Source organism: Medicago truncatula, chromosome 5 (genome assembly GCF_003473485.1).
Source record: "Medicago truncatula cultivar Jemalong A17 chromosome 5, MtrunA17r5.0-ANR, whole genome shotgun sequence".
Classification (NCBI taxonomy): Eukaryota; Viridiplantae; Streptophyta; class Magnoliopsida; order Fabales; family Fabaceae; genus Medicago; species Medicago truncatula.
The window spans coordinates 38,557,080-38,579,176 of NC_053046.1; the positions used below are offsets into that span (position 1 = coordinate 38,557,080).

Genomic DNA, 22,097 nt, shown 5'->3' on the forward strand with positions numbered 1-22,097 from the left:
CTGCCTTGTCCGAAACATAAGGAATTGGTCCTGGCAACCTTATCACCAAAGGCTCAGCATTCTTCTTCAAAGGTACACTCTTGACAGGCGGATCGTGAAAAACTGGCACGACCACGCAAACATCACTGACAGTCAGAAGATTATCATTCATCAATCTTTGGATGTCGTCTTGAACAGCATGGCAACCCAAAGGATCACGGAGGCATCCTAGACACTTGGCATGATCATGGCTGAACAGAGAAGCTTTGCACAGCTTGATGTGCAGAGGCACCAGGGGAGTGGCAACATTGCGGACATCAAGTCTAGGAGCTTCCTCACACACTTCGATCATATTCACAGCGGCATGATTTGGAAGAGGATTGTCGAGGACATGTGGAATATTATTCTCAAAAGTCAGCTTCCCTTGATCAATGAGTTTCTTCACAATATACTTCAAAGCATAACACCCCTCGACATCATGTCCTAAGGCACCTTGATGAAAGTCACATTTGAGATCAGACCTGAACCTTGGAGGCAACGGATCAGGTGGTGGCTTGCCCTGTCTAGTTGTACAATGACCTCTCTGGAGTAGAGTTGGAAGAAGTTCCGCATACAACATTGGTATAGGAGGAAAAGTTGGTCTAGTATACTGCTGCTGTTGTTGTTGTTGTTGTTGTTGTTGAACCGGCAACTGTTGTTTCATCTGTTGGGCAATTGCATTGACGGGCACTTGAGGCTGGCCCGGTGGCAAAGGGTACTGATGATAAAACGGTGGGAAGAACGGATGCTGAGAATACGGCATATATGGGTATGACGGAGGCATTTGAGCTGCATTGATAGGAGCAACGGTAGCCATAGATTGACCGGCTCCAGCTGACACCATCCCCACTTCCGTTTCTTTCTTCTTGTGGTGTCCATTACCATACCTCTTCGATGCACTCGTAGAAGATTCAGCTTTCTCAAATACAATGATCCCATCTCTGACTGCTTCCTCAAGACGGGTTCCCATAGTGACCATCTCCGAAAAGTTGTTCGGGGCAGCGATGATCATCCTCTCAACATAATCTTTCTTCAAGGTCTTTAAGAATGTCTGGGTCATTTCTTCTTCATCTAAAGCAGGAGTAATACGGGCAGCTGCCCCTCTCCACCTTTGCGCATATTCACGGAAACTTTCCTCCTTTTTCTGAGATAGGGACCTGAGAAACTCCCTATTCGGCTTCAAACGAGTGTTAAACCCGTAGTGGCTCCTGAAAGCGGTGGCTAGCTCATCAAAAGTATGGACATCGTCTTTGCTCAGACTAGTATACCACTCTGCAGCATCTTCCATCAGACTGTCTTGGAAGTAATGGATCATAAGGGAATCATTGTCCTTGTAGTTGCCCATTTTCCGGACGTATTTGACAATATGATTTTGAGGACAAGTCAGCCCGTTATACTTGTCGAACTCCGGGACTTTGAACTTTTTTGGAACATCTACCTTCGATACTAAGCAGAGGTCCTGGGTTTTAATGGAGTCTCCATTTCCCCTGTTGGCCTTAATTTCCCGTCGGAGCTCTTTGGCCAGTTCTTCCATTCTCTCTTCCATAGTTCCGGTTGTGGCAATACTCCCGTGGTGCGCATTAGCATGGACAAATAGAGGCACCGCATTCACAATGGGCTCGGTAACAGTTGTTGCAGCTTGAGTCAAGGCGGTACTAACAGGAGTTAAGTTTGCCCCTGGGATTGGGCCATTGTTGGTAGTACCAGAGGTCCCTGCCCCTGTATTAGCAGTATAGTACAGCGGAAGTCCGTAAGGATACCCGGATGGCATGATAGAGCGGGGATCAGTTGTTACGGTAGGAGTCACATTTGCAGCTGTAGAAACTACAGGAACTGGTTGTTCCTGAGCAGCCAACAGAGCAGTCATAGCATCATGAGCTTTGGCCAATTCCTCCCTTAGAGATACCAATTCGGTACGAAGCTGTGTGTTCTCTTCTTCCATAGCCCTTTTCTTTCTTCTGTATTCTCTGGTTCGATCAATTCTATCAGGTTCGTAAACTCTCTGAGCACGAGCCACTTTTCACACTGCGGCAGAGAAACCAGGAGGTGGTAAGCACTCGGAAGCCTTTGTGACCGATGCATGATGCATATGATGCATGATATGCAAATGCAAATGCGAAAGACTTATTTTTTCCATCGAAGGATTTTTAAACAAATTGAAAATTTTGCAAATAATCAAAACTACATAGCATTTTCAAAAGGAAGACTTTGAAATTTCAACAAGATAAACAAATGAAGCCCTCAAGCATAAGAAGTAGTCGGAAGATCATCGGACTCGGAATCTGAATCACAGTATCTATCAAAGAAGTCTCGTCGTCCTCTGGCTCTCTTGGAATCCCTCATAAGCAGCTCGTCTTTCTCTTCCAATTCCCTTCGGGCTTTAGCTAGCTCTTTCTTCAACATCAGATTCTCATGAGTCTTCTGCTCATCTCTACCATCCAAAGTCACGATTAGATTCTCGGCTTGATTGTACCGAGCTTTCCACACTTGCTTCTCACGACTCTCCATAGCTAGATGCTCCTGATACATATCCTGAGTTGCGGGGAGTAGGGGTAGAGGCATAGATGGAGTAGACGAAGACACGTATCTCATAGCTGGATAAGGCATACCAATCTCCTCAGCTCGATCTATCACCCACTGAGTATAGGCTTCGTGAGCAATACCGGATCTCACACCTAGATGCTTCACACTCTTCCTTCGAACCTTGGACCAAGCATCCATGAAAGCTTTCCTTTGCCCGGTAGGAGCATTCGCATAGAAGAAGAACTCTGGAGATGTAGCAAGATTGATGGGCTTCGACTTCATAGGAAAACCAAACTGTCTCATAGCAAGCTCGGGGTTGTAGTTAATTCCTCCACGAGTACCAAGAAGAGGTACATTGAGAAAGTCTCCACAACCCATGATAATTTCCTTGGCTTGAGCGGCGGGAGTGATCCAGACCACCTCATTAGGAGTGAGAGCCATAATCCGCTGAGAGTAGGACCAATTTTCCGAGTTATCATGGAAGGAACTCGGAAGGTGCGAAATAAACCACCTATACAAAAGAGATACGCAGCAAAGAATATACCCACGGCCCTTGAGAGTCCTGTCATGAATGGCGTGGTAGGTATCTGCTAGCAAAGTAGGAACCGGGTTCTTGGAATGAAAGATCTCGATAGCATTCATGTCCACGAAATTGTCGAGGTTCGGAAAGAGAATGAGCCCGTAGATAAGCAAAGCAAGAATAGCCTCGAGTGTATCCTGACGAGTAGTACCGAGATTAGCCTGATCAAGAAGATACTTTGAAGTGAACCCGCGGATGTGAGATTTGGTAATAAGATGGTTGGAGACGTCGGAAGTCTTGAGGTAGAGATCCTTAGCAATAACCAGAGGAGTAAGAGAAGTCCCAGGACCGGTGAAAGGCGTCTTCTCGGCTATAGGTAAACCCACTAGATTGGAGTAAGCCTCGAGAGTAGGAACCAACTGGAAGTCCGGGAAAGTGAAGCAACGGAAGCTTGGATCATAAAATTGCACCAGAGTGTGCACTAGCTTCTCGTCCACATCGGTTCGGAGCAAAGTAAGCAATCCCCCATACCGGAGTCGGAACCCTGTTTGACTCTTGACCTTGAGCGCCAACTCTCTCAAACTAACCAAATCCACTTCCTTGAACTTGTAGCACTTAGTCTTCTTCATACCTGTGATTATTTACAAAAATTTCCATTTGTTTAAACCCTTCGATGAATGCATGAAAAATGTTTATGCATGAATGCATGTATGCATGATTGTGTTGTTTTAGTTACAATGTGGGTTGAGATCCAAAGTAACAAGGCCACGGATGGACACGGCGTCCGGTGAACTAAGGCTTTAGATAATAGTAACCACGGTTCTAACACAGTTCCCAAACTGCAACCTCTCTCACATATATCATGGTAGTACAGGACGACACCCGTTCCATGTTTATTTGTGAGAAGGTCTAGCTTGAGTGTAGTATCGCGTGACGACTAAAGTTTGAGACAACACTCAATTTAGCCACCGCACTACGTCCTAAAAAAGGCTAGGATGGGTTTGGTAACTACGGTTCATAGCTTCGTCGAACAATTGAAAGTGAAGTGCCTAAGCATGACAACACACGCCGACAATATCACCTTCAAAATGCCTCAGCTATGTGAGATTGATCGCATAATCCAATACACGAGGCAACCCCCGGATCGAATTGTCGATTATATCTCTACCTAAACATAAGTTCACTCAGCCCGGGTTAGGACTTTTGATATTCTCACCCCACACGTCAAATGAAGGTAAACAAGTATTCACATATGTAAGCAATAAAATAAAGCATAAATATAAACTAAGGAAAACTAGGCGCGACCCGCTAAAAACTAATCCCCAGTGAAGTCGCCAGTTCTGTTATCATGGTTTTTGGGTGCCAAGCCATTTAATTGGACTTGTACCTTTCGACCGTTGATATCTCTATTTTTTCTTGGGAAGGGCAAAATTGAGAAAAAACCCTTAGATTCTAAGTTCGGGGGTCGTTTTCGCTACGGGAAGGTGTTAGGCACCCGGAGCGATTATGGTACTCCATAAGAGCCGCTCTCCTAAGTTGATTTCTACGCTTTATTTTTATTGCCTACTTATTGAAAGAAAAGAAGTTTTATTTGAGTGAAGAATGGAGGTGAGAAGGAGTAGAATTTGATTTTATTTCGGCTTGGATGAGTTTTGACTCATTGCCTACGTACCGTTTTACGGGATCAAAACCGGCGTAGTTCTTGCTAAAAGACTTGTTTTTCTTTTGTTTTAATTGTTTGATTTTAAGTTTTGAAAAAAAGGTTTTGAAGAAGGAGATTGGGAGGCTTCATGAGCATTAGATTTAGCAAAAAAGGTGAGGTTTGATTAGTGATTTAGAAAGAAAGTCTAAATGATTAAGATGAATTGAATTTTTCTTAAGAAAAAAGAAAGGAAAAAATGAAGTGTTGACTTCATACTTATTATGAAAATTTTGAAGTGAAGTTCAATTGTTTTTTTTTTGAAAAAAAGATGGATTTTCTCTAAGTGTTTAAAACCTAAACGCTTATTTAACCATACAATCCTATGCATACATCTAAGGTGAGTGTGTGCGTGTCGGTGCATCATAGTGTCCATAGTCCATATTACAAAAATTGCCTAAATACATTCTATGGCCCCTTTGCCAAGCTACAAACCAATGATAACAAATTACATCTCTAAAATGAATTAAAACTTGCAAAAATAAATGCTAGGCTAAAGAAGGTGGAGGGAATGCTAAATGAGATGCATGAAACATGGAAATAAGCTTGTTAGTGAAAAGAAAAAAAATCATAACAAGTGCTAAGAAATAAAAGCATGCAAGATGGCACAAAAAGTTAACAAAATGACATTTAAACCCTAAAAACTTAGGTATGAAACCTAAAGCATTCTTGGCCTCTAATTCTCATGCTTTAACAAATTTTGAAAGAGTTTTCTTTATCTCAAGTTATAGCATGGAATTATTGGAAACATGCAAGCATGATTTCATGCCATATTTTCTAGAGTAAACTTGGCATTTTATATCTTTCAAAATATGGATATATTGTTCATAAAAACAAGAACTCATAAACCAAATCAAAACAGCAAATCAACATGAAATTATTGGCACAAATCTCTCATATTAACACGTCAAGTAGCTTTTATTACATATTCTCACATCAAGGACAAATGTGTGAAGAAGAATCCATAACACATAATTCAAAGAGAATTAAAATGCTATGAATTAATTATACAAAAATTTCATAGATCCTTGATGTTCAAAAATGTCATAAAAACACTAAGAAAATATCAAGAAACATGTGATAATTTTTGGAGATTTTTGGAGAAAAATTTAAGCATGCAGGGGTTCAAACAGCAAAGAAATATGGTGCAAATAGCAGGAAAACAAACAAAAACGTAAAAGATCAAAGCCCAAACCAAAGGCCCAATACACAAAACTCAGATTGCACAGGAGACGTTAGATTGATCTAGAGGCTGAGAAAGAAAGGAAAAAACCGGAAATAAACCGGACTGGTTCAAGTCTCTATATATAGAGGTGAAATCCGGTTTTTTTCCATTTTGATACTCCTCTTTCTCTTTCTTCTCTCTTTTTAGAGAGAGAAGCTCCAACTTCTCTCTAACTTTCCGGTCATCTTCTCCGGTTGGCATGGCTTTTCCGGCGCGGCGGACGGCGGTGGCGCCTCCGCGCCGGAGTTCGAAACTGCTCCGATTCAAATTTTTTTTACGTTTTTAAACATCCTTTTTTATGCATTACTCGAATCTGAGCTTAGATTTTTCAAAAGAGCTTTGAATCGGAGTAGATCTAAACTTGAACCTTGATGAAAAAACTTAAGCAAACGGAAAGGAAAAAGAGGAAGAACGACGGCGGTTACCTCACGATCTTGTTGCTCCGCGTGTTTGCTCGCGTCCTTGCTTGCTTGTTGCTTGCTTGCGTGCGCGCTGCTTGCTTGCGTGCGCGTTGCTTGCGTGCTTGCTTGCTTGCGTGCGCGCTGCTTGCTTGCGTGCTGCTTGCGTGCTTCTGTACAGATTCTGTTTTTCCCTTCTTCTTCTCGGATTCGCACGCCTTTCGTGATCGTGCTTGAGTCCGGTGACGGATTCGCACTCGTATTGCGAAAGGAACAAATCGATGATGATGATTCTCTGACGAATCTCCTGAGATTTGCAGAAATTTCAATGGATTTTGATGATTTTGTTATGAATTTGTGTGTTAGGGTTTGATGAATTTCTGTGTTCTTGGTGATTCTGTTTTCTTTGATCTAACAGAATGGAGAGAGAAAGTTTTGATCTGTTTGTGATGTGTCACTGTGTGAATGGAATCTCCTCTTTTTTTTTTCGAAAAAATCTGACACTGTTCCCCTTTTATATGCTGCCATGTGTACCTGAACCAATAAAAAAGTGACATCTGGACTGGACTAAAATTTGTGCGAAAATTTGGACCAAAATGCCCTTTGGGGCGTTTCTGCAAAAAAAATGATAATAAAAGGACTGAAATGCAATTTTTAGAAACTTTTGGACTGAAATGTAATTTTGGGACCTCAATTGAGGGACCAAAATGCAATAAAAAATAAAATTGAATAAAAAACGCAATTTGATCAAACGTAAAGCGAAACAAAAATAAAATTGACAAAACGGACTAAAATGAACCAATGGCCTAAATGTGGTACTTCAAAGTAACCTCCCTATGCCAAAATTTTGTGTGAAATGACCAAAATGCCCCTAGGGCTAAAAATGACCTAAACAGAGCCAAATTGACTCGACACTGACTCAGATGCAAGTTTGAAATGAAATTAGCAAGGTTTACTGATGGAAAGTTAAAAATGAATTTGAAAAGACTCAGAGACAGTCACAAGGATGAAAATGGGTCCCACTGCAGGAAATGACCAAAATACCCTTCTGTACGACTTTTTGCAAATTTTGAAATAAACTGTAGAAAAAGCAATGTAATGATTCAGAGACACTTTTGAATGACTTACAAGACAAGTAAAGACATTTCGAAAGGTTTTATGCAAGAAAAACATAGGTAAAATTGTGATTGAAAATACTGCGAGGCAGAGACAATTTGAACTGTGCAGTTGAAATTTGATAATTGACAAAGTTTGAAATGAAATTGGGCCCAGTATTTTTAGGTCCAAAAACAGGGTATAACAGGAAGCAAATTGATATTTTGCATATTTGGGGTTCAAAGTGTCAAACATTTACAAATTGAAGACCCAAATGGTGGTTTCTCATGTCGATTGAACACGATTTTGATTGTGCCTGAAAAAACACTTTAGAATTACTCATTTAATTCTTGTTGCATTACTTTGCAGAATATATTACTCATTTTCATTCGCTTCTCATATGTTCTAGATTTGAAGATCATGTAATCTCACACTATTTTAGGTCAAGACCTGTTTTTTCAACTCTGATTTCTGAGAGAGTGTGGAAGTTTTCCAAGAAAGTTGTAGAATTTGGAAAGAAAAAATGTATTATTTTCCAGAGAAGGTAATTGAACATGTTTTTGATTACGTGGTATCATATAGTGACAGAAACACTTTGTTTTTGGTATGTAAAAGTTGGTATAAAAATAGAGAGATTTATAAGGCAAAGAGTGTTGATAAGGAACTATTACTCCGTTAGTCCTAAGAGGTTGGTCAGAAGGTTTCATAATCTCAAATCTCTAACTTTGAAGGGAAAACCTCATTTTAATGACTTCACTTTGGTTCCTCGTGATTGGGGTGGTTTTGTTTATCCATGGATTGAAGCATTGGCCAAGAATAAAGTTGGATTGGAGGAGCTTAGGTTAAAGAGGATTGTGGTCTCGGATGAGAGCCTCGACCTACTTTCTCGTTCTTTCGTGAATTTTAAGTCTAAGGTTAAACCATTGTTCTATGCCTGTTGACGCACTTCCACGGACACTAATGCAGGTGCCTCAATTAGTGGATTTTGGTATTGGGTCATTTTCTCACATAATACACAGCATGTAAGAATTCAGTATCAGTTATTTTATCATTGGAAAATTTAAGAGAAAGACAAAATGGTAATTGTTCACAAAACTTTTCAGGATCGAATCATATTATTCCAACGGACTATTGAGAATGGAATTTTCCGCTTAGAACTTTTACGACATTTAATCGGATATTTTAGTTTGAAGAATAGCATGAAAAGGGCAAATTGGGCATTTACATAAAAAGGTACAAATAGAACAAAACTAAGGGTATGTTTGGTTCCCATGAAAGTTTAAGGAAAGAAAGCCTATGGAATGGAAAGCACGCAAATCTGAAACCTTTCCACAGTTTGGTTTACAAGAACAGTAACTAAGGAAAGAAACAGTTGTGGGATCCATGCATGGAAAACTTTCCTCCCACTTAGGCGCGGAAAGGACGAGGAAACGCTTATTTTTTTTGTTGTTCCACTTTTATCCACATGTGTACATAAAAGTATATAAGTTATAAAATTGATAAATAAATATGGGATGTTAATGAATATTTTGTATTTTTACAAGGTATATATAAATAAATATTTATATTTATGGACATATGTTAAATTAATAAATTTTATCAATTTATTAATATATTATGAATATTCATCACTCTTTTTTCTTACTTTCCATTCACTTTCATTAATATCAAACAATTAAATAATTATCCTACTTTCATTTCACTTTCTCTTAACTTTCTTTCCTTCAACAATTTACTATTTTTCCCCACACTTTCTTTTTCAAGCCAAACACACCCTAAAATTTTCCACATTTTTCTACACTCTTCTCTCACAAAAATCAGAACATCCCTCTTCTCTCTTCCCCCTCTCTCACGTGTTCCTTTCTTTCACTCCCACCATTACCTATTTCACTTTTGTAGCAAAATCAAGCTAGAAATGACATTTCAAGTTGTAGAAAAGTGATTTTTGTGTTGTGTTTTGAGCATTAGAGGCAAGCTTGAGCAAGAAACAAGAATATTGAAGCTAGGGTTTGGCTTGGCAAGAAGATTGAGGCAGGGGCTGAATGTAAGTATAAGTGATTAATAGCTTAAATTGAGGTAAAAGTGATTATTTTGAGAAGCAATTCAAGTTATGTTGATTGATTAGATGTATAAGTTGTTACTGACTTTGGGATTCTATGATGAATCTGTTTTTGGGCTGTTAGTAGTATAAATTTTGTCGTTGTTGCTGTTTGGAATGAAAAGCTAAAAGTTAAAAGCCATAAGTTGTTCCAAAAGCTTCCGTAGTTGATTATTGGGTTAAATATGTTAGAATTTATTTATTACTGGTGTAGGAGCTGTGTATACATATTTTATTTGATTCTGGAAAATTTGAGTTGAAATTGAATTGTCTAGAGGTCATAAGCTGTCAGTAAGCTGTTTTGGGAATTTTGCCTTAAATGACTAAGTTGTGGATTAACCTTCTGTATAAGTGGTTCATGGGGCTGAGTATATATGTTGGAACATCTTTGCTGAATGCTTGGTCGAAATTAATTTGATAGAAGCCATAAGCTGCTAGTTAAGCTGTTTGGAAGTGCTTAAATAGCCAAACGACGTACTTCTGGTGCAAGGACTGAAATTGAAATTTTTGTGTATGCTGGTTGATGAAGTAAGAGTACATCACAAATGAGTTGAGTTGTTTTGGAAAGAGCAAGACCTATAAGCCAAGACATAAGCTATTTTGGAAAATGGATTATGGAGTTTTGGACTAGCAAAAGCTGCAAATTTTGGATAAGCTGCTTGCAATTTCGGGACTAATTCCAAGGTGAGTTCCTTTAGCTTTGAACCCACCTTTGGAGATCGATTATGATTATGCTAGATTATTAAGATAACATGAATAATTAGACCATTTTATGATTACTTGCCTTTTGTGCAAACGTGTCTGTTATGCCATATGAATGGTACATTTGAAGTAGAATAAATAAGATAGTTAGAATGATTATATCTTGATTAGGCACCCTTACTTGTTTATTCTAAAATCTCTCATGTTAATAAGTATGTTGATGTTAGTATAAATGTTGGAGGGAAATTAGCAACGCAATTGATGTATATATACTTATAGAAATGATTTGAAAGAAAAGTTGAAATGCAACCTGAGTAATATGCTCACAGTGAATTATAGAAACTCGTAGAAAAATTGAAATGGGTAACATGCTCATAGAAAAAGAAAAATAAAAAAAAGAAGAAATAAATAATAAAATTGAGAAAAACTCCGTTCGCTACAACGGGCTACGGCTCATAGTAAAAAAATGTAAAAAATCCGTTTGCTACAACGAAGAGATAATGTAGCCTATGAGGTACGGCTTACAGTAAACAAATGTAAAAAATCCGTTTACTACAACAAAGAGATAATGTAGCCTATGAGGTACGACTCATAGTAACGAATTGAGAAATAACTCTGTTCGCCACAACGAAGAGATAATGTGGTATATCCGTTCGCCACAACGAAGAGATAATGTGGTATATTTCCGTTCGCCACAACAAAGAGATAATTTGGTATATTCCGTTCGCCACAACGAAGAGATAATGGGGCATATCCGACACTCTGTTGTCAAAGCGGAAATGCGGCGCGGGGTGCGGGCGCGTAGCGGACGCTATTTCGGTGACGCGGACACTAATATATTTAATATTAAAATACTATACTATTAAAAAAATTACTAAAATACCTTAAACATTACTTAAAATTCATGAAGTATTCCTAATTTGAAATAAAATTCACAAGTCTTAAGCAAAACATAAAACATATTTGCAAAAAATACTAATAAAATTCAAGGAAACCGACACTTTAAGCCTCTAAAGCTTAAAGTAACAAAACTACAATTAACAAGTTCATCCTCCCAATTAACAAATTGACAAATTAACAATTAACAACTAACAAATTGACAAATTAATAAATTCTGAAATCAAGAGATGAAGAGAGGAGAACAAAGATGGATTCTGAGATGATGAGACGAGGAGATGGAATTTTTTTTGTTGGTACGATGAAGAAGTTGAGTTTGTGGCTGTGTATTTGGTTCTGGTGGAGAAGAGTAATAGTTAGGGTTTTGAAAATTACAAAAATGACCGTTAAAACAGTTTTAAATTAAGGGAAATCTAGTATTTTACACAGGGTTGTCAAAAGCGCCCGCTTTGACCCGCATCGCGCCCGCTTTTGCCCGCAATTGCGCCCGCTTCATCCGCTTTCTCCAAACGCTCCGCGTTGGAGCACTGTGTCGCGCTTTGTTGTTTTTGGCCGCTCCGCGCCGCGTTCGGCCGCTATTGACAACAGAATCCGTTCGCCACAACGAAGAGATAATGTGACATATTTCCGTTCGCCACAACGAAGAGATAATGTGGTATATCTCTGTTTGCCACAACGAAGGGATAATGTGGTATGAAAAGAGTTAAATGATGAGATAGTTTATATTGAGTGGTACAAATGAGAAAATAATTTATATACTTTATTGATAGTAAATTCACATCATGGGATGCGATGATAAAGTATACGAGAATGTGTCAAATTTCAGTAGCTTTGTACTTTAGAGAAGACTTGTCTAGATGTCTCTTATTTGACGTTAAATATCTGATCTAATATGATTTTTCTTCATGGACATGGCTCATTTGGCTATAGTCAAGTCTTGTAATATACACCAAACATTTCTATGGATGCTAATGAATTAATGTTTTTATCAATTATCGCATCACTAAAATTGCAACCACAAAAAATATTTCCACTGGAGTTCCGTTTGAAGAAAACCATCCCCTAGCTACTACAAAACAAGAGCACGCCAAGACTCAATTTCTAAAACCTTTACTCAGTTTTCTTGGCAAAATACCTTTCATTCATTGGCTCAAATTATTTTCTTAATTCCTAGAATGGACTGTTTTCCACAGGTGAAAACTAGTGCAGCCGCTTCTATTCATTCAACTTTGAAAGTTCATAACTGAAATTTACCATTGATTTTGATGATCTGATTCTCAATCTTTGAAAGTTGGTTTTACTGTCAAATACTTTTTCTTTTTAATACATAACTGTCAAATACATTATTATATAAAAATTTATGTAAATAATTCAGTTTTATATACTTAACATTACAAAATTTGGTGCCAGTTTCTGCGTAAGATGTAAATTTATTACGGTTGTCATCGATTTTGTAGATAAATGACCATGTGAGTTGAATGCATCCGCCCCTAACTGAACTGATGTTAGAAATTAAATCTGTTTAATTTTAAATTTCTTACACAAGATTAAAAATAGGTGAAAATATCCCTCTTTAGGACATCTCTAATACATTAACATTGGTATCCTTAAAAGAATTGATGTTTGTAAAACAGTGAAGTAAGTAAGTGTATCAAGTATGTATCCCGTAAGTAATTTGAACAAAAATTTGTAGAGTATATAAAAAGATGGGTTTAATACATGCTTTGGTCCCTTAACTTATTTTTGAATTTCATTTTGGTCCCTTAACTTTAAATTGTCTCAATTTGGTCCCATAACTTTACATCCGTTTACCTAAGTGGTCCTTTATGTTAAAAAAACTAACAGAAGGGACCACTTAGGTAAACGGAGGTAAAGTTATGGGACCAAATTGAGACGGTTTATAGTTAAGGGACCAAAATGAAATTCAAAATAAGTTAATATACCTTCCAATAATTTATTTTTTTACATTTGACTCATTAGAAGAAAAAAGTGTTATAGTATAATATACCATCCGATTTTGGGAGAAAGAAGTAGTGGTAATTTGAAGTTCGATTAATAGGTAGGAAAGTCTGATCAATAATTAAATTTAGATTCTTGTTATATAGATTTTGGAATATATTTCTTTTGTATATGTTAATTTCATTATTATTGTTATTATTATTATTATTATTATTATTATTATTATTATTATTATTATTATTATTATTATTGTTGTCGTCATTGACAATTTTGTATATGTTAATTCCATTATTATTGTTATTGTTATTATTATTATTGTCATTGTCATTGTATGTCAATGTCAATGACAATGACAATTTTGTATATGTTAATTTCATTATTACTAGTATAGTGACCCGTGCCAGCACGGGAAAATAAAAAACTTTTTTGATAAAATGTATAGATTTTAAATTCGATATGAAAAAAAATATCATCTTAATTTTGTATATATTTTGAAATATCTAAACATTGCATATAATGATATGCAATGTTAAACTAATTATTTGGATTATTATACTTGTACTAATTATTTGTAGTATAAGATGCACTCATTGTTAAACTTAGCATATGTAATTTTCTTGCAAAAATACGCCGACGTACTGTGTAATAATATTTTTGTTGACAAAATGTATTTTATTAATCACAAAAACTAAAAAATATGTATTTTTTATATAATAGTCATTGTCACATGCATACACGTAGTTGGTAAATGCAAACGTTTAATTTTTTACGGGTGTGTATAAATATAGTTTGGGCTACAGAAACGCCGATTGTTATTTGTTTTTAATTTTTACAAAACAAATGGTCTAATGTAAATATTGTATTTTAGGGTAACAACGATGTAAAAAAAAAAATAAAAAAAAAGGTTTCACGGATTGTTAAACCTGAAAAGTGCATGAATTAATAGTCAATGACAGGAGGATCTGCTTATATAGAAATTGCATGTATATAATGACCAATACGCCTTACAAAGAAATTAAAAATAAAACGACTTCCAAACAATAGGCAACTTTAGTTTTATAAATTATAGCAACAACAATTCTAAAACATAATCAATGATCATACTTTTTGAAAAACTTCACGATACACAACATTTGTGGTCTCCTTACAAACATTATCATCTTCATCCAGGATGAGCAGCTTCAGACCTTTTCTTGAAGTTACTCGAGAGACAGCGACATAAAGTTGTCCATGCGTGAATACAGGCTTAGGAAGATAAACCCCCACTCGAGATAAAGATTGACCCTGACTTTTATTTATTGTCATTGCAAAACAAAGCGTCAATGGAAATTGCCTGCGCTTGAATTTGAAGGGTAGTTCTGGATCACTCGGAATAAGATTCATCCTGGGAATGAATACCCTAGTACCTGCCATTTTTCCTGTAATTACGGTAGCAGCTATCGTGCTCTTCCCTAGATGTGTAATTGTCAGCCTAGTACCATTACACAGTCCATTGGCCTAATCGATGTTTCTCATCAGCATAACTGGACATCCCACCTTTAGTTTCAACCTGTGATTTGGAATTCCAAAGCTCTTAATACCATTAAGAAATTCTGGTGTGAACCACTCGCTTTGGACATCAGAATTATCACCCGATCTAAAAATAGAATCAGAGCTTAAATACTCTTTCTCTTCACCTGGAATCAGTGACATCATAAATTGGTTAACATGCTCAACTGAATCAAGCGTTGGTGCGAGTATTCCCCTTTCTTCGAAAAATAGTTGGTCACCAAGGTTATCATTCAGATCGGGATACACAAAGTCTATAAGTGACATCAACGGATTTGTTATGTCTGATATCAGCAAATCTTCAGGAATTTCTACCTTCATTTCACCATTGTCACCCGAAGCATCGTTGCCGTCTCCAATTGAGAGTATCCACTTGCAAAAATTAGCAATTTCTTCCTGCTCTGCAGGTACCGAAGATGCACCCAATCTCATATTAACAGTAAGCCTCAACACATTACAATAAGCCCATATCTTTGACGAATTGACCGACGCATCAACAATATCCGGCCTCGTTCCTCCTCAGACAACAGGCAATATCTGCTTAAAATCACCACCTAAAACTACTGTGATTCCACCAAAAGGTTTAAGTGCGTTTAGGGGATCATTCTTGGACATGATATCACGCAATGATCGGTCAACTGCCTCAAAACACCATCGGTGCATCATTGGAGTCTCATCCCAAATTATCAACTTTGCAGCACGCACCAGGTCTGCCCTAGGACTATCCTTTTCCATCGTAAGCGATGACGCCTCATTAATCTCAATAGGGACTGTCGGCATGGAGTGCGCGGTTCTTCCACCTGGTAATAGAAGAGCCGCTATACCGTTGGATGCAACATTCAATACAATTAACCCCTTCGATCTAACAGCAGCCGACAATCTTTTCCATATAAAGGTTTTTCCAGTACCACCGTAACCATATAAGAAAAAGAAACCACTGTCGTCAGAACCAACAGACTCCATGATCTTGTCATGCACACATCTTTGTTCATCAGTCAGCATCAGTAACATATCAGCGTGTCTTTTCCAGTTCAACTTTGTTGTAATTTAGCTCATCAATGATAAGCTTGTTTGTGAAAGTTGGCATGTCTGCCGCATTTGGCCTGGGCATAGATTTGAAGTCAGTAAGCGACGTCCATTTTCCTGAAGCTGCATTTCAATTTCAATCAAACACATGTTCTTCAAGTCATCGCCACCGATACACATATCTACATATTAAATGTAAAGTCACGAAATTAATATAAACACCTAAAGAAAAACGATAGTAAGAGAATATATGCAATGCAACAGAAAAACTAATATTAAAGTCACGACTCAATTCTTAATCGAAAAAGCTTCTTTCAGCTTAACTCAAACTAAATAAATAAGCTTATTTGTAAAGGATTTCCCAAGCCATTATTTATTTAAAGCGAAAATAAATAGATATAGGAACTGCTACAAAATGATGTCATGAATGCTCACTAATCTAGATAACGTGAAAAAGTAATCAATTAAAAAACAGAAAATGTGAACAAATTAATCAAGATATACATAGTGGAAAGCTATATATGACAGTTTTGTGGCGTTAACAGTAGATAAATATATTTATTTAATAGTGTATAATCAAATTAATAGTGTATTTGTTTATTATCACTACTTAAATAGATAAATATATTTATTGAGATAGGCATACAATACTTTGAACAGGACTATGTTAACCAATTTTCTAAAATGTGCCTTTTTAGACAGAGAAAAAAAATGCAAAAATTAGATCGTAAACAAAACAAAAAATGGTGCATAGATTTCGTAATAAGTACAATAAACATTACCCAGAATATTCAGACGCTTCCTACGTTCAAATAAGATATCATCGGGCAGTAACTGCCATGCAGCATCCCATACTATATCAGGGCTCGTCATTGTCCTAGTGGTTAAGAGATGCACAAACAACCAACGCAATTGATTGCCCGAACCTAACTCACCATTTTCCGTGATATCATCTATAAACTCTCTGTCGTCATCAAGTGATCCTAAAGCAGCGCGTGCTTCCTGGAACGTGTCATAGGTATGTCCATTAATCGTTTTTATGCATCTATATCTCATACAACCCTTCTTAACGGTCAATAGTATCCTCATGTAGTACAACTCAACGGTCAATAGTATCCTCATGTAGTACAACTCTCATATACAAGGCGGCATGTAATGAAGCCTTCCAATTTGATATCCTAGTTTACGTGACTGCCACTGTTTGTCCTTCTTCTCATAAGTAAATCTTGTTGGAAATTCAGCATATGTTAGATCGCGACCGCCTACATACTGACGATTTGCTTCAAACCACGCGAGAAACATGGTCTATGCTTCCTTGTTATACATCACCACGTCCTTGATGTCATGATCACCATCATATAGTACTGATTGTTCATTATGCAAGTGAAACGTTAGTTTGAGAACATGAGGCCATTTATGGTGTATATCAAAAGCAAATATCCTCCAAACAGCCTCGCAAGGTGAAACATAACAACAATCGTAATACTGCTTTATTTCATCAACCGGCTTGGACTTATCACGATTGTCACCGTCAACAGACAACTGCATCAATGCCTTATCAGGTACTTTGTTCACGTATTTGAAAAGGTACTTGATGGAGTTGGATTTGTTACAACATTCCACATTTACATGACCTCCGTATCTAATGAGAAGATGTGGATTGTATGGGACAACATATCGATTATCCAATAGGACCCTCTACTTGTCAACATGTATCCCAAAATCGCGACGTTTGTACCTCGGATAACCCTCGTCAATCGTCGTAGTTTCTTTTTAATCCTTCAGATAATATTTCGTACATCTGCCCCTGTCCATGCAAGGCGAGAAGGGACGGGCACCACCACATGGCACGTGGCGCTGACGTGGCATGCCATATAATTAATTTTTGTTTTCAAAATTCTAAAAATTCATTTTTTAAATTGAAAAATCGGAAGAAAAAAAACTGAAAATTAAAATTTTTCGATTTTTAATTAATTTTTTTTTCTTCAAAATTCTGAAAATTCATTTTTTTAAAATTAAAAAAAATCAGAAAATTGAATTTTCGGTTTTTAATTAAAAAAAATATTTTTTTCACAATTCTGAAAATTCATTTTTTTAAAATAAAAAAAAACTGAAAATTAAATTTTCGAAAATTCATTTTTTTTAATTCTGAAAATTAAATTATATTTTCAAAAGTTATAAATTTTGAGATTATATAATTTTCAATTTTATTTTTCTTAAATTTATTTCTAAATTTTAAAAACACTCATTTCCAATTTTTTTCTTCATATTTAAAAAAAAAAAAATTGGAATTTTTTTATGATTTTTTAATTTATTTTCAAATTTAAAAAAAAATGACGTGGACTACCACGTCAGGGCCACGTGGCAAAAGTCGCACAGTCAACAAATGCCACGTGGCCAAAGCCATCCCATGTCAACAAAAAAGTGGGGCCAGGGACCTTTTCAAAACAAATTTTTTTTACAAGGATGTTTTTAATTTTTTTTTTATAAGGACGAAAATCAAAACGCGTCCAAATTACTGGGACGGATTGCATATTTAAGCCTAAAATACTACTAATATTACAGTGTATACCTGCATCAACTTTGCCAAACATTCTTCTTTCTTAAAATCATCCATCAATTTATCCAACTTCATTTTGAACACTCGCCAAACAATATCAGGTCTATCAGATGCCTTTAAGTTTCGTTCTTTAAGAAAATCTTGAATTTCTCGCCAGTTTGTATTGCACGCGATTGTTACGAACAGATCAGGATATCCATATTTCTTACAAATTGACATTGCATCCTGACAATTATTAAACATGTAATGTCTGCCACCCGCAAAGGACGACTGTAACACTATCTTTCGTCCAACATTAGACGCATCAGTTTCACCCATATCCATTGCCTCGTGCAAACCATTCAGAATGCCGCACCTTATGGTCTTTTGATTTTTTCTAATGTACCTCAACCGTTGTGATTCAATCATAGTATAGCAATCAACAGATCTCCTCGAGTTAACATTGTCATAATCAACGACCATGTCTTGCATTTTATATGCAATCTATTTGCGTATGATGCAATCCATTTCCGCATGTCTTAAGTGTTTTCAATGAAGATGTTGGGTTTCTCTAACCCAAATATGATAATCCAACAAATTGTAGACTCCCTCAGAACTCCAAACGTTATGATGAAATATTTTGTTATTTTTAGGTGTTATTTTCTTACTTTTTTATATTAAATATAAAAAAAATATTTAAATTTTTTGTATTATTTTAAATTCCTTCATTTTTTATCTTTGGTGAAAACTAATCATAGAAAAATATGAATGTGTTATGCACGGCCATACATAACATAGAAATAACACTTGGAAAGGGTGGACAATTAGCTAGAGCGGCTGGTGCTGTAGCGAAATTGATTGCAAAAGAGGGGAAATCGGCAACATTAAAATTACCTTCTGGAGAGATCGTTTGATATCAAAAAACTGCTCAGCAACAGTAGGACAAGTAGGGAATGTTGGAGTAAACCAAAAAAGTTTGGGCAGAGCCAGAGCTAAACGTTGGTTAGGTAAGCGCTCAGTTGACAAAATGCATGTCTATTAAACTTGTTTATGATTGATGATTTAGGAGAATATTTTGATACGTGATAAGTGAGTCATATATGTATGAAGAAAAAAAAGCACAAACTTTGGTCTGCAATAGATGAAATATGTGAGAATGCAAATAAAGGAACTAATAGTTAAGGTTTCAAATTAGAAAGGCAAGAAAGTTTGCATCCTTATTTATTTTTCAATACATGTTGACATATGTATATCTCTGTATTGAAATCATTTGATTGTCATTGTTTTTACTATAAATACAATAATGGATGGTTAATTGGTAATATAATTTCTATTAAAAATGTTATACTCTAAAATTTATATTTATGGGTTAATGTAGTGATTGAGGGTAGATTTGAATTTTAAGTCAAGACAAATTTTAGATTCGTATAAAAATTGAGACCCAATTAGTTGCTAAGAAAAAAAAACCTTTAAGTTCAAAAAAATTAATTTGAAAATTTAATCTCTATCTCAATGTCCTCTTTTTTACTTATTATTTTTAATGAAGTAATTATACATTTTTTATTATTATCAAGACATAATAATATCTTTAATTATTGTGAATGATCAAAGTTTGGTTGTAGAATCCATTAACAACACTAAATATCTTTAATTATTGTGAATGATCAAAGTTTGGTTGTAGAATCCATTAACAACACTAAGGCGAGCTAAGGGAAAACGGAAAACTTGCTTTATATTCTCAAATGATTTAAAGAACTCTGTGAGTTTCTTCTTTAAGATAGCCCTCATTGGAGCATTTCAAAGTTTCAAAAAATCATTTATAATTAAGACAATTAAAGTATGTGTTTAATTTTTGAAAGAACAAAATAGAATTTTATTTTATGCTTATTTAAAGGTTATTTAAAGGTACTTAATTACTAACAATTTTTTATATCGTATTCACGCGGAAGTCACGATCCTTTACTATAAGTATACCCAAGTCTTTGGAATCAAATGTTGTGAAACAAAGAAAAAAATAGATAGCCTATTTAGAACGTTTGTACCAAATTAATTTCATTCAAAATATTACAACGTTTATTTCAAATATTACAATGTGATCACTTATTTAAAAAGTTTGTATCAAATTAATTACATCCAAAATATTGTTGATCCTTAGAGATATTTGTCTTAATTAAAAAATAATAATGTCTAGAATTTTCATGATTTATAAAGATGAAAAAATAAACTCCTTAATTATTTGGTGAAAGGTTTATTTCATGGCATTCTTAAATTTTTCTCGAAAAAAAGAGTTCTATCTACTCTTTTGTGAAAATGACTAAATGAGATGTAACTATATTACTCAATTAATATATTTTTTTATTAATTACCATTTACATTACAACATATATGGTGTTGTGATGGATAAATTAAATATGTTAATCAAGATTATTACTTCCCTCAACAACAAAAAAATATTGCTATTGATTACCGTCCAATAAACAAATGGTCATAGCTTTCTTTGTCAACTACATAATGAAAAATAATTTTTTAAAGAAATTATTGAAATAAAATCATAACAAATTATAAACGAATATACAATTAACCGAAGAAAAGAGGACATGAGATTGCTGGTGAAACTTGGGTGTTGCCATTTGATAGTGTGTGTGCATGATGTTTATTATTGATTTCGACTAAACTGACTTTAAATATGCAGAAAATGATAAACTCAATTATGAACTAATAGTAAAAAGCATTAAAATGATAAGTAATTTATTAACTAATTTCATCAATATAATACTCCTTTGTTTCATTTTTCAGTCCGATTACATATAAACATACCAAAAAACTAAACAATCCTTCTTTGTATAAGAGACATAAAATAGTGACTCATCATAGTAAAAAATTTATCTAGATTCTTTTCTAAGAACGACTAATTTCTTTGGAATCTCAAAGTTTGTCATAATGTCATCTTTTTTTCCCCTAGGCCCTCGTGTCAAGAATATGTTGTCCTGAACTCAACCATCATATACTCGATTTCATCTATAAAATAATATCTCCATATTCTTATTTTTTGTGCTTGTTCGTGATTTCTTGATAAAATACCCTGTATACATAGGAACCACAAAAGTAAAAAAAAAAAAAAACTATAGTATTCATTTATAAAGCATCCATAAATTTAAATAGAATAATAACGAAAACAAAAAAGCATAGCAAGAAATGTCTAACATTATTTGATGTTTTTTTTTTTTTTTTTTGAATAAACACTATTATGCGTTATTATTAATAAAAAACAAATTTGAATAATTCAATCAATTGTTTTATATTAATCTATGAATTCTAATATTTTAATTCAAACTATCTTTTTTGAAATAATTTTAATTTAAACTATTTAATTATTAAAAAAAATTATTTGATTCAAATTTGTACTTAAATTCAAGTAATAGAATTTGATATTGTAAAACTTCCTTTTATACATGAACATTAAATACAAATATGTGAGGATGATTGTGGTGAGAGCATTTTGTGAGGATCAATATGGTGAGAGCATTTGTAAAAAAGAAAGGGACATGTGGCAACACCAAAACAATAGTAATTCATTTCCATAAAAGTCTATGAAATGGTTCCTAAATTTATATTATATAGATTTTTATTGTTATTATTATTATTGTTATTCATTGTCATTGTCAATGTCAATGTTAAATTTTGTTTTTAATTGAAATTATTTTGATTTAGATTAAAATTATAGGTATAGATATTAAAATTATTTTTATTAGGCTTAATACATGCTTTGGTCCCTCAATTATTTGTGAATTTCATTTGGATCCCTTAACTTTAAACCGTCTTAATTTGGTCCCATAATTTTACTTCCGTT

The 22,097-nt window shown here is 35.1% G+C and overlaps 1 long non-coding RNA gene across 1 annotated transcript; it reads left to right on the forward strand.

Annotated features, from left to right (window-relative positions):
- The first annotated feature begins 9,208 nt into the window (after nt 1–9,208).
- Nucleotides 9,209–19,137, forward strand: LOC112421734 (uncharacterized). The gene is made up of 2 exons (XR_003011952.2): nt 9,209–10,260; nt 19,046–19,137. It is a non-coding gene; the product is annotated as an uncharacterized lncRNA (long non-coding RNA).
- The last annotated feature ends 2,960 nt before the right edge of the window (nt 19,138–22,097 follow it).